The sequence below is a fragment of the Bactrocera tryoni genome, chromosome 5, assembly GCF_016617805.1.
Source record: "Bactrocera tryoni isolate S06 chromosome 5, CSIRO_BtryS06_freeze2, whole genome shotgun sequence".
Taxonomy (NCBI): domain Eukaryota; kingdom Metazoa; phylum Arthropoda; class Insecta; order Diptera; family Tephritidae; genus Bactrocera; species Bactrocera tryoni.
In genome coordinates this window covers 77328394-77342215 of record NC_052503.1, presented here as the reverse complement: position 1 = coordinate 77342215, position 13822 = coordinate 77328394, and the positions used below count along the sequence as shown (strand labels likewise).

Genomic DNA, 13822 nt, shown 5'->3' with positions numbered 1-13822 from the left:
AAGACCGTTATTGAGATATTTCGGCAGTTTTACCTTGGACGAACCTGAAGACATAGCCGAAACTGATATTAAAAGTCTTAACAAATTTGCGAATGTCTCAAGCTTTTCGTCGAATTATGAAGATCTGCTGATCAATTATATATACGTTTTAGGTGTCAACGTGGACCGGCGTTATAAGCTTTCCTAATAAGATCCATGTTAGAATCGAACTCGTAACCTAATCTGGAGAGTGCTTTGACTTCTCCTCAAGAAACAGAAGACAAGACAAGACTGGTATTGGGGATAAGCAACGTCTGTGGTTATGGTTTATTTTGACAATGAGTAGAAGTGTGCCATACTTCATAATAGGGACTCATGTAAGTACACAAAATCCCGAGGAAAAGGAAGCTTTTTATAATGTGGTATACAAGTAAATTAGGCTATGTTAGATGGCAGTTTACCTAATTCCTCTTAGACTTTTCTGAACATTCCTTTGTAAAGTCCGCCGAAAAACTACTGTAAATGGATATCAACTATCGACAAAATTCCCCGATTCTATCTGCTTAGGGTTTGTCTATTTCCCTTTGACCTTTAAATGTATCAGTTGTGGGGTTTTTTCTCTCTTGATCTGGCAAGGGCAGTACTCTTAAAGAGGAAGTGTTGAGATTTTTCTATATCATCTCATGACTCCTGATCGAAGAATGTCCAGTTAGAACTCTTATAACAATTAAAAGGTGGACCTTGCTGAGAGCGGAGAGTCCACTAGACTAGACCAATGCTTGCTAAGCTTATCTCGAACCTTCTTCTTTAGCCAATTCCAGTAGTGAACCACAATTAGGCATTGGAGCTCATTCCCATTCTCATTCGGCAGTTATTAAAACTTAAGAACCTATCCTTGGATGCTCATCAGCCTTGCAGATTCCTGCAAATGCCGGCACCAATACCATGACGAGCATGTAGTGGCCGCCTCGCTAGCTAGAGACTCAGGACCCTGGATATACTTTTAGTAGCTTAGAGCGCTCTGCCAGCGAACTCAAGGCTAATAACGCCGTCCTGCTATCTGAGTGGATAGTCAGCAGTCTGAAGTGTGCTCCAGAGTAGTATTAGATGTACTGCTAATTTTATTGCCGTCATCTCCGCTTGAAAGACGTTGCAGTAAGCTTAAAACTCGAGTTGATGAAAAGTTTCCGACAAGCTATGGTGAGTCCATTTCGCTGGGAGAAGTAACATTTAACAGAAGAGCACTAAGCTATGAATACAAGTATGCCTGCTGTGACTAGAACTACAGAGAGGATGCCGGGCTTTGAGATGAGCGACAGTAAGTTGTACTGATAGGACGTGGGTGGCACAGGCAAGCTGCCAAAGGTGTAAAGGTCTGCTAATTGATTTTCATTAACAAAAGATCGCTCATAGCACACAACAACACACATGTGACTGATAGTCTTGACAAATAGCAATCTGTATGAGTGAGTTTCGAAATCTACTATTATTGAACTTTGACGGGCCCGCCAGCAGTAAGCACTTCTGCAGCAACACTATCTGCAGCATTCACTATCGTTCGCTTATCGTTTGTTCGCCAGCTCACTGCACACTAACCTTTTAGACCGTCACCATTGCGACAAGTTAGTGAAGAAATAGAGCTGCATGCAGTGCTGCGCTCAAACGATAAATCTGCTTGATGGGCAAATGTAGGGGCGTGCAAGGCGAGAGCACAAAAGATCTAACTACAATGAGTGCATGTGGAGCCACCCGCACAAATACATCCAATGTCGCTATTATGCTGAAATATCCCACATATGTAGTTGTTGTTGTTTTTGCATAGCGAAAATGCTGGCATACACAACACAGGCGCACACACACACACTTGCCGCATGCAACTTACGTCGCATAAACTCCATTGAGTTGCATAAATGCGAAATATAACAGCGCAAGTCAAAGCAAAGCGATTGCAGCACACACACCCACACAAGCACATTGATACACATATGTATATAGATGTGTGTATTTATGATAAATATATGTGCGCTTATGTTGGCATTGGATGGCAGCGTCTTGTCATAGAATTTCAATATTTCTTGCGCGCTCCTTGCGAGGTTCCTTGCAAAGCGCCTCAGCGCTACAATTCCGCTGCCCCGCCACTGTGCAGCACTCGCCCTCCATTGCAATTTGTATGAATATGTGATTGCATTTTTATTGCGTTGCAATTGTGTGCAATTTTTAAGATTGTTGGCACAGCGGGCGCGCACCAGCAGCGACACCGCGCTGGGACCGCCAACTTCCGTTGCCAAGCGCTTCTCATCCGCTTTGTCAATGGGCTTGCGCGATGAGCGAGTGTGTACAAAATGACTGAATATCTTTGCTTATGCTTCCGGAGTGCAGTGGGTGCAAATACAACAACTTGCAACATTTGTAGTTGTACAAGTGTAAGTATTTATTCGCAGTGTGAGTTATTGCTACTTGTTTTTACGTTTCGTTAAAGTTAAATCAGAAATATTGCTATGCATTACGCAATGCTTCTCTGAGAACAATTCAACGGCAACACGAAAATTTATGCGTCGAAAGAGTTGCGATACACGCGTTAGTTAAAGCACTTTTTATACCCTGAACAGCTTATATAATATTTATCGTTCGTTTATGTGCAAACTAGTCCCTCCGTTTTTGAGTAATCAATCTGAAATTTTAGCCAAGCTTTTTTCTACCTAAGAAGCTGCTCATTTGTCGGAACCACTGATATTGGACTACTATAGCATATAGTTGCCATACAAACTGACCGATCAAATTCAAGTCTTTGTATGGAAAACTTTTTCATTTAAAAAGATATATTTACGAAACGTGGCAGGCGTTATTGTATAAAATAACGGTACAATATTCGAAGAAATTGTTAAGATCAGACCACTGTATCATATAGGTGCCATACAAACGGACCGATCAAATTCAAGTTCTTGTATGGAAAACTTTTTTATTTTCTTAAGTATGTTTGCGAAATTTGGCATATCATACTATTTATATCATCGCTACCATCTCCGAAGAAATTGTTCAGATCGGACAATTATGGCGTATAGCTGCCATACAAACTGGCCAAATAAAATCAAGTTCTTGTATGGAAAACTTTTTTATTTGACTGAGTATGATTACAAAATTTGGCATGGATTATTATATAAAGTAACGGTACAATATCCTAAGAAATTGTTAAAATCAGACTACTATAGCTTATAGCTACCATACAAACTAACCGATCAAACCGAAGTCCTTGTATGGAAAACTTTTTTATTTGGCAAGGCATCTTCACGAAATTTGGCATATATTACTATTTGCTGTAACAGTATAACATATTCATAAATTTTTCAGATCGGACCACTATAGCATATAGCTGCCATACAAACTAAACGACCAAAATCTAGTCTTTGCATGGAATTTTTTTATTTGTGTAGGATATTATAGTTTCTGTTTTTATTATCACTCCTCAATGATCAAATTTTGTATGAATAACCTTACAATTCTTCCAAAGTAGCAAATTCCAAGAATTATCGGACCGGTCGGTAACCGTTATATCTCGACTTTCCTTCAATAAAAAAATAGTTACTTCATCTACCAAACAAAGTTTGCAGCAATTTCGTTGCAACTACTTCTAAAATTTTCTAAAAATATATGATCGATCCAAATATGCGCATACATAAATACAGTTCTTCCAAATTTTTCGTACAGCAACTTTTTGTCTCATTGAAATTGTTGTCGCCGCACCTCGCATAGTTGTGCAAGACAAGTGGCATTCATTTTATTGCCTCGAATTGTCAAAAGGTGCAATATAAATTTATTTAAATACAAGCGTACCTACAATGTATAACATATCTAGCCACTCATATACGGACACACTCACACATATAAGCTGCTACACACACACATGCATTGGAGCGTACGCCCGCAGCGCAGCTTTTAGGTTACCTACCACAACGCCCACGTGTCACTTTGCCACGCTGCCGAAAAGTTGGTCTGCTTCCCGTTGGTACTCAAACACCTATGCACGAGCACAACCACACACACATGCACGCACATGTCGTGTCGTCGGCGCCGGCGAAGGCACAGATACACAAATGACTTTTGCTCATTTGGTTTGTGTGCATTTTAAATAGTTCTTTTTCGTTGCTGTTGTTGTCGCTGTTGTTGCTCTACGTTTTACTACAAATGGCTGCATTGTTTTTGTTTCTGCTGGTGGCTTCCTTTCTTTGGCAAGTTGGCAACTTGCACTTTGGCCTTGGCTTTCGGCAACCAAACAAAAAATCACACAGCACAAAAAACAAAGCACAACAACAACAGCAAGGGATGCAACAAGATTGTGAAGTTTTTGGTGGAATATTTAACAGGCAAACTTTTAGCTTTTCACCTGCAAAAGACCGCCTCGGTCGGTGTGATTTGCATATGTACTTGCGTGCGATAAAAAGCGCACACCTTTTTGAACTTCTCGAGTTGCGATAGCGACGGTGTGTCGCTTGCAAACCACTGCAAATAATCGCAGCCATGGTTGTATGTATGTATATTCGCTTGACATTGCTGTTACTTAGCTTACTTATACTTATGGAATATTATTAACTATTAGCCAGGGATAGGGATACCGCTTGGATGATTCGGTTGTATCGGAAACTGCGAAATTGAAACTGAAAATTCAGAAATTTAATCTGGAATTTTGCATACGTTTTTTTCTCTCCAAGAAGCTACTTACTTATTGCAAACAAAGATATCGGACCACTATAGCATATAGTTGCCTTACAAACTGAGTGTTGAAAATCTAATTTTTGTATGGACAACTTTTTTATTTCACGAGATATATTCACAAATTTTGGTACCTATTACTTTCTAAGGTATCGGTATAATCCTTAAAGAAATGGATCAAATTGGACCACTGTAGCATATAGCTGCCATACAAACTGAACGTTAAAAGTCAAGCTCTTCTAAGGAAAACTTGTTTACTTCACATGATATTTTCACGAAAATTTACTGACATTATTGCCTAAGGTAATGGTATAATTCTACAAGAAATGGATCAGATTCGTCTACTACAGCATATAGCTGTCATACAAACTGATCCATCAAAATCCCGTCTTTGTATGGAAAACTTTTTTATTTGCCGAGATATTAACACGAAATTTGTTCAAAATTATTGTTTAAAGCAACGACACAATCTCCGAAGAAATCGTTCAGACCACTATAGCATATAGCTGCCATACGAACTGAAAATCAAGCTCTTACGAGTATAAGCAAACTTGAATCTGTGAGCGCTATTGCAGCTTGGGTAAAGCCGAAATTAACATTTTTGTTGTTTTTCTTAGAAAATTAATCTCCATTATAATAAATACAAGCTTTGACTTCCTTTTGCCAAACGTTCTCAGTTGACTTCCAACTACCACCAAGTGAGTGTGGAAAATAACTTGAGTTTCTCAACACCCACACCTCTTCAAATCACTTTCATCACTTTAAATGTAAGAGTCCACTCAAAAATCCTCACAATTAAGGCGTGTAATAAATTTGAAATAAGAAAACTGCTGTCTTCTGCACAAAAGCTCGTTTATATTTATGGCTCAGTTCTATACGCTCTCAGCGCGTCCATGGCAGCCGGCTGACCCCACACAGCATGGCAGATGCATTTTTCCTAGAATTCGTACTTAAAATTGTTGTCGCATATTATTAACCTGCTTCAACTTTTGGCTAGTAAAAGTTGATTGCCGAAAGCAAGCTATTTACATAAGAACGCAAGACATAAGTACTTTTATGTATAGTATGTACGTGTATTTGTATGTATGTATGCATGTTTGTTTGTGTGTAGCTCAATTTATTTAGGCAGTATTTAACATTCATTGGCCATAATAATTTAAAATTTTACGAGTTTCATTGCGCTGCTGCATTTAACAGACAGACATATCTATTTTCCTGTTTATTCCCGTTGAAGTCCTTCCTTTGGACGAAAAGCGTTTATGCTTTCCGTTTTATGCTGTCGCTATGCAATGAAAGTATTTCGATATTATTACTCGCCCGAATTTCTTCTTAACTGCATGGTGCTATTTACCCTTTAACGAGTGGCACACTCAAACAAGACAGCGAGTAAATTTTCTTTTATAGCTTTCAATCAACCAAAGTTAAAATTTGCAGTGTTTGTTGTAAAATGTGGCGGAGAGTAGAGAGCGGGGATTGAGAAAATGCAAAAATGGTTATGAAATGAAATTTTAATTAGAAATATTCTCAAATAAAAAAGTTTTCCATATAAGGATTGTGTTTTGATGGATCAGTTTGTATGGCAGCTATATGCTATAGCCGTCCGATCTAAATAATCTTCTGGGTGATTGTACCATTACTATAAAAAATAAAGTATGCCAAATTTCGTGTTGATATCTCGCGAAATAAACAAGTTTTCCATACAACAACTCGATTTGGATGGCTCAGTTTGTATGGCAGCTATATGCTATAGTGGTTCGATCTAAACAATTTTCTCGGAGATTGTACTGTTGTTTTAAAGAATAGATCACTCTAAATTTCGTGTTGATATCTCGTGAAATAAACAAGTTTTCCATACAACAACTCGATTTGGATGGATCAGTTTGTATGGCAGCTATATGCTATAGTGGTTCGATCTAAACAATTTTCTCGGAGATTGTAGTGTTGTTTTAAAGAATAGATCACTCTAAATTTCGTGTTGATATCTCATGAAATGAACAAGTTTTCCATAAAACAACTCGATTTGGATGGATCAGTTTGTATGGCAGCTATAGTGATCCGATATCGGCGGTTCCAATAAATCAGCAGCTTCTTGAGAAGGAAAAGACGTTTACAAATTTTCATATCAATACCTCATAAACTAATTGTTTAGTACGCGTATAGACAGAAAGATATCAGATAAACTGTGGGATCCGGTTCGGGGTAGTTTCTTCAAACCTCCAAGAAACAAGTTATTTATGTAAATTTTAAGAAGACAGCTGCTAGCACATATTATTTACAAAAAAAGTGGTTTTATGTTCGTTCTCAACAACATGCTATGACTCAAGTAAAGAGTCCCATACTCGTTATTTTGTTTATTTACTCGCTGAGCTCATTCTCAATACTTACTGACCTAACACAATATCAATTAAGAATAATTTGAAAATTAACCAAATGTCAAGCATTGTATAACATTTTTAAAAAGCGATATGCTGCATTCTAAGAATGTGAAGCACCACAAAACGATTCTTAACTGTCTTCAACATTCCTGATAAGACAATAAACGATTCAAGTATGGCTTTTAAAAATTTGATTTACGTCATAGAGGCGAGTAGCGGTAAGCATTTCTCAAAATTGTGAATTAAAAATTAAACAAAAGAATGTACCCGAGTGCGGAAAATGTGAACTACCAAAGCTTTTATTTAAACATCGAAAATAAGAGACGAATATACGACCGGTTATAGTATATAATTTAAGACATAACGAGTTATGCACTTGATGAAGAAGAGAGAGGCGCAATTTTTTGAAGATAGTAAGAATTTCAATATATTTTTTATTTATTTATTTTATCGAAAAATTACCAATAATACAAAAACGAGTAGTTAAGGACTCGTTTTGGGTGAAACCGAACACTAAATACACACTAAAATCGTTGGAAGGAGTTGAGTGCGAAAATCGCGAAGTATTTTGATTCATAAAATGCGCCGGCGGAACTTGGATTTTAAATACGATACGGTTTCTTAGAGCGATTGTAAGGTAAGAGTAAAACACATACAGCGTCTACCAATAGGGATGACAGAATTTTGAAAGCGCGTGGTGGTCATGTTTGTTTGAGGATTTGTGTCAAATTTTGTCAGTGTGTTCAGTAAGGTTTGTAATATCGTCCTGTCACATTTGACTTTGGTGCAACGCTTAGACACTGTCCTAAAAATAGGCTTCCTGTGAGACTACTGTAAGAGCTCTTAACTGAAAACACAGTTTTCAAAATGCGCTTTCTGAGCACAGATAATTACAAAACACTAAAGTAATTATAATCTCCACGATTAGTATATCATCTTCACGTCAAAGAAAAGCCCCTTAGTGAAGAAAATATCGCTTCTGTCCAGGTCGATTTTAAGGCCCAACCGACTTGGTCAGTACAACGTCGTTTTGCATACTTGGGTCTGCCTCCGATGACAACATGACAAACGTTGCCGTTGGACTTGGCTCTGCAACTGTATAAGAATGTGTTGAGAGAAGAACTGAAGCCAATTGAAGTGGCATAGCTTTGCCGATTAACCACAAGAAATCATGGAAGCCAACGATGATTTTCAACGAAAAATCATCTTTTTAGATAAGACGCTTTTCTGGCTTAATGACTTTGCCAACAAATAAAACCGTAACTATTAGAATGAGTCAAATCCTCGTGTGGTTCAGGAAACGCAATTGTATCCCCGAAAATTGACCAGTTTGGTGCGGACTGTGGACCTTCAAAGTGGGGCAGGAAATGTCATTGTCATTCATAGCAAGCGTTATAATGTTGTCGATATTGACCGACTTCTTTCACAGAATTTGAGGAAGTCGACGAACTCTATTTCCAACACGACTGTGCGCCGCCTCATTTTTCACATCTAAACGTGATCAAAGTGTGTGCAAAGTTTGGCGACTCGTTAATTTCGAGAAATGATCTGACAAAGGGGCGCCAAGATCATGCGATTTATCGTTCATTTAACATTTAATTTTCAGCTTTATTTCATTTTAACATCATGTCGTTCATATTGGTAGACCCTATTCTGGGAGCAAAGAAAAGGAAACGTGTGTTTGAGTGTGGATTGACATTTTTTTATTGGATATATAACGATATTCTAAATCAGATCAAATTAAATATAAGTAGATCAGACTATATCTTCTTGGATCTCTATAGAGGCTTCCAGATGAGAATACCCTCTAGAGGTGAATGGAGGAAGGTTTAGTAGGGGTGGAGAAAACTATCTCAATCTAAACCAACAGATCCAAAATCGACTACAGAGTAAGGACGGGTATATATACTCCGAGGATCTTCACATTTCTATCTTCATTCGTCTACTAAACTCAGCATCTTACAAGTAGAATTACTAGGTCAAGAGAAGGTCAGTGGAGTTATACTGAACAACTACAATACAGTGAACTATTTTATACACAAAAGACGACATTGCTAGCTTTGTCGTCGCCAAAGATAAACTCTAGCGTGATAAACAAAAGCTTTAAACTTACTGGCAAGTCAATTCCATTTTTTTCATAATTTGGGTTCCCGGGCATAAGAAAATCGTATAATTCATCAGGTTTCAAATGTCTATGTCTCTGTATCACTTAAAATTCTAATGCGAAACAAGAACAGACTTATTAAATAGGTCAAGAAAAAGTATTTACAGAATAACAGCTACCACAACAGGGCACTGGCCATTTGGGGAACATGCGTCCAAAATGGGCTTGCCCTACAACGACATCTGCCGTGGCTGCGGAGTAGCAGGGAACAAGGAAACAATCTTCCACTTTCTCTGCGAATGCCCAGCTCTAGCACAGATCCGACACAAAACACTCGGAATCCACCAAGCACCAAACCTTGAATGGATTTCCACCAAAAGCATATCAGACATAAGTAGTTTCATCGAAACCTCAAAATGGTTTGAGAGAGAAGGTGAAACGTAAGAGCAGATGCAGGAGGTTCTACGAATAGTCAAACCTACCTAGAACAGACGTCAAATTGACAGATTATGTTCCAAACAACCGTTAGGTGAGCAAACCTGTTACAAATTTCTGTCAAGATTTGACAAAATACAACAAAAGCTGTCGCTACCTTAAACTCATTAATAAACAAGAATTTTTTCTTCGCTAATATTCATAACTTGTCAATTTGGTGTGAGTGTGTAGGCGGTTGTCATCACCCTGACCGAAATTCCATTTTTATTTTGCTAAACTAATATTCTTAGAATTTGTGAAGTTGGAGACCACAATGAAGCTCATTAGTAAGCAAAAACAAATCATTAGGCAAATAGAAATGAGCATAATAGTGGAAAATACGTATGGCTTTGCCGCAAAGATAAGTCGTAGGTGATTACTCGCGTGACACTTTCAAAGCACCCGCACTTTTCGCTCGTAATTATGATTGCTATGGCAATAAGGGGTGTTTGATTTGGTGTGTTGTAAAGTATTATGTGTTGTTATAGGTACTATAAGTAGTTAGGTAGAAGTACCGTCACCATAGACAGGAGCTTATAATCTTACTATTCATTCAAGGTTTGGTGCCTGATGAATTCCAAATATTTTCTATCGGGAATCGCACCAATATAGTCGCCTGAATGTAGTGGAACGCAGATGAAAAAGCTTCGGACTTGTCAAAACACTGCACTTCGGACTACGACAGAAGGATGTCTCCTATCCTACATAGTGAGGCGCTTATGCTCTCAGTTAAGGAGCATAATGAACTCCTATCCTGGCAGTTCCTGCTGGGATGTTTTCGCAGAAATCACACCTGTAGTCACCTTTTTAGAGCGAAGCCGCCTCCTAGGAACATTAAGAGGTTATTCCTCAATTCAATTCGACGACATTAGACAGTAGGCCGATCAGACTTTGGACGCAACAAACTTCCGACAAGCACTGACCGCCATTCACAGTGGAACCACCAACACCTTCACCGACTCCAGTGAATGGCGTTTTCGGAGTCAAACCACCACCCATCGCAGACGAAGAGCTCAAGTTTCCTAGCGCAACTTCGTTCTGGATACTATAATAGGCTAAACTCTTACTTATCCAGAATAGAGCCTGACATATCAAATATATATCCAGGGTGCAATGAGTCCCCGCATGGCACTGGCCACCTCTTTGAATGCCCTGCTAACACTACTCATCTGACACCCTTCTCTCTTTGGTCCGACCTCATCGAAACAGCACGTCCTGGGCCTTCCATTGGATGACGTCGACGACAACTTATCGTATTCTTACCATCCAAACGGGATAAGGTACCCGTTACAACAAAAACAACAACTTACATTGGCAACTTAACAGAACATTACAAGCTTCAGCACATCTGACTTTATATGCGGCTTTCTCACTTTCCATAAACCCTATTGTAACACCCATTTAGCCACGTACCTTTATGTGTCAATGTAGGCCGCTCTTGTTGTAGTATAGTTCACTACAAATACAAATATATACATATCAAACATTGCCTACAACAAGTTCACTGTTGTGTTTTGTTGTTGTTTGGGTTTTTACGTCGCGGTTTTGGGTAATACCCAACCACTTGCTCACTTTTGTTTTGTGTTTGCTCTGTTGCAGCAGTGACTGGAAGCAAGTTGGCGTTCGGATGTCTGCTGTCACACTTGTTGTTTTTATTGCTTAAATGCCGGCAAGCGGCGCTCATCGATAATGTACATATGTATGTATTGGCAAGGGAGTATTTCGATGACATATTTATATATACATATATATGTATATGCATTTGCAACTGCTGTGTCATCTTTGTGTGCATAAAAAGTGCAAATGCATCATACATCAATCTATTGTTGTTGTTGTTGTTTTTTGCGTGATGTATTGCGCCTTGGTGTGATAATATTCATTTATTGCCTAGAGTTCACAGCCAATGTCCCCTCTCCCACCAACATACAGCCAAATCGTGCACCCACACCCACTTTTTGAGCGCGTCGTGTGAGCTGTTGAGAGCAGCAAATTGCTCAATCAATTACGTTGACTATGAGTGAGTCGATTTTTTTGACTTCCACCACGAGTGGTGTCGTTAATTTTTATGACGTCTGCTACGGCGTGGACTTTGTTTATGATGAGATGAGCTGACTCAGCGAGATACTCACTGAGCACACGTAAATTTGTTGTCGCGATACGGAGACACCGGGAATTCCGACACGTGAAGCTTCATAAGGAAGCTGTGGGAATGTGGGAAATATTTCAAATTATCAACAAACCAAAAACAAAAAAAAAAAATTAAAATATTAATTTCACTTGAAACGCTTAGATGAGGCTCTGTGCCGAAAAAAAAGCGTTTAATTTCAGTTAAGATTGCGTCAGAATATTTTAGTTATAAAATCTGGATTTCACCTAATTATTTTTCGAGAGTTTAAGTCCAAACTTTAACTGGCGTAGAAACCGCTTACACAGTTACAGTCGAGTTAACAACAGGCGCGCCAGTCGTTTCTTCTTTTCGCAAGGTGGCGCCAATTGGAGATTCCAAGCGAAGCCAGGCACTTCTCCACCTCCTCTTCCTCTACTTCCCCCGGCGGATACTGCGTCGAATACTTTCAGAGCTTGAGTGTTTTCGTCCATTCGGACGATATGACCAAGCCGCTCACATATAAAAATAAGTTTCTATAAAAGAACATAATTTATAGCAGTTAAAGGGTTGTGAAGCGGTTTACTGTCAAAAGCGCTCTATGAATTCCAGCTTCAGACTTCCTGATTATTGCAGTGCCTTCCACGCCGAGGCTGCAGGCAGAAGGTAGAAGTGACCATCCATATTAACAGTACTTTTAGGGCTGGTCAAAGAGTGCCTAAACTAGCTATCAGTAGTAGAATGTCGTGATAAGCCGGGTATGGGTACCAATCCACAGCGGAATCGCAGGAAACTGTAAAGCTGATGAGCCAGAAAAAAAGACACCCTAGAACCGCAACCGGTGAAATGGGAGCGGAATCCTCTTGTGTTCTACAGCTAGATAGCTGGGTTTTTTGGAAGCTTGGCCAGCGCTAGGCCACTATCGGTATTTGCGCTGTCGCAAAAGCCTTTTGGTCCAAAAACAAACGTAAGAGATCTAGTGATCTCTTTGCCCTTAGAAAGGCTAGCCCCTCCCTAGTTTTGGGGCTTTTAACGGGCCATTGGCCTATTAGCGTCCAAGCAGTAAGGCTAGGAAACCTGTCAGACACCATTTGCGAAAGGTGTATGAAGGAAATGAGGTGGAAACAGCTCAACAATTTCTTCTTGACTGACCTGCGTTTGGAAGCTCAAGATTTAAACATTTGGAAGCGCATACCTTCAGACATCCTTCCGAGCTGGCCGGAATGGGAACTAAACGGCAAAACTAAGTGTTTTGCTAAGTTCCATCACAGGAGTTCTTCTTTTCTATGGCCTTGTTACAAAGGACTACATATTACTATATCCACATGCAATCTTTGATCAGCCATCAAACCTAACCCAACTTCTCGTCAAATAAAAAAAGTTTTACATACAAGGGCTTAATGTGGATAGTTCAATTTGTCTGAAAAATGACCGCATTGTAAGAAAGAGAAAGTGCTGTTTCAAGAAGACAATGCGCGGTACTAAATGAGTCTGTGAAAACGATAGCAACAATCCATGTATTGGGAATCAAAATGTTTACGCGTCAACCTTATTATCTTGATCTGGCGACCCCAGCGACTATTTCCTTATCTCAGGTCTCAAAACAATGCTCGGTGGGAAGAAATTTTGGTAGAATGAAGAGGTGATCGTCGAAACTGAAGCCTATTTTGAAGCAGCGGGCAAATCGTTCAACAAAAAAGGTATCGATACGTTGGAGGGTCGCTATAAGCAGTGTATAACCCTTGAAGGGAACTATGTTGAACAAAAAGCTAATTCTGCTAAACAATGTGTTTTACTATGGCAGCCCGTGGTCTTTGCAATTGACCTGTAAATTCTATTCGATAACTTTGTTATTGCTCTAGCATGTTATTTTTAGTGACAAGCGAGCAGAAGCGAGCAGAGAGTTCTGGAAGACTGTCTACCTCTTCAACCGATGCAAATATTAAAGGAGTGAAAGATGTGGTACTTGAAAATCGTCACGCATGTGAGAGAGATGGCAAGAGAGCTCGACATCTCTCGCGAGTGCGTTCGAATGAGTTTAGTGGATATTTTGGGTATGAAACGCGTTCTTATTCGACT

General features: G+C 39.3%; 1 long non-coding RNA gene across 5 annotated transcripts in view; it reads right to left on the bottom strand.

Annotated features, from left to right (window-relative positions):
- LOC120779028 overlaps positions 1-13822 on the bottom strand; it is a 256412-nt gene that overhangs the window by 58443 nt on the left and 184147 nt on the right. The window lies entirely within an intron of this gene.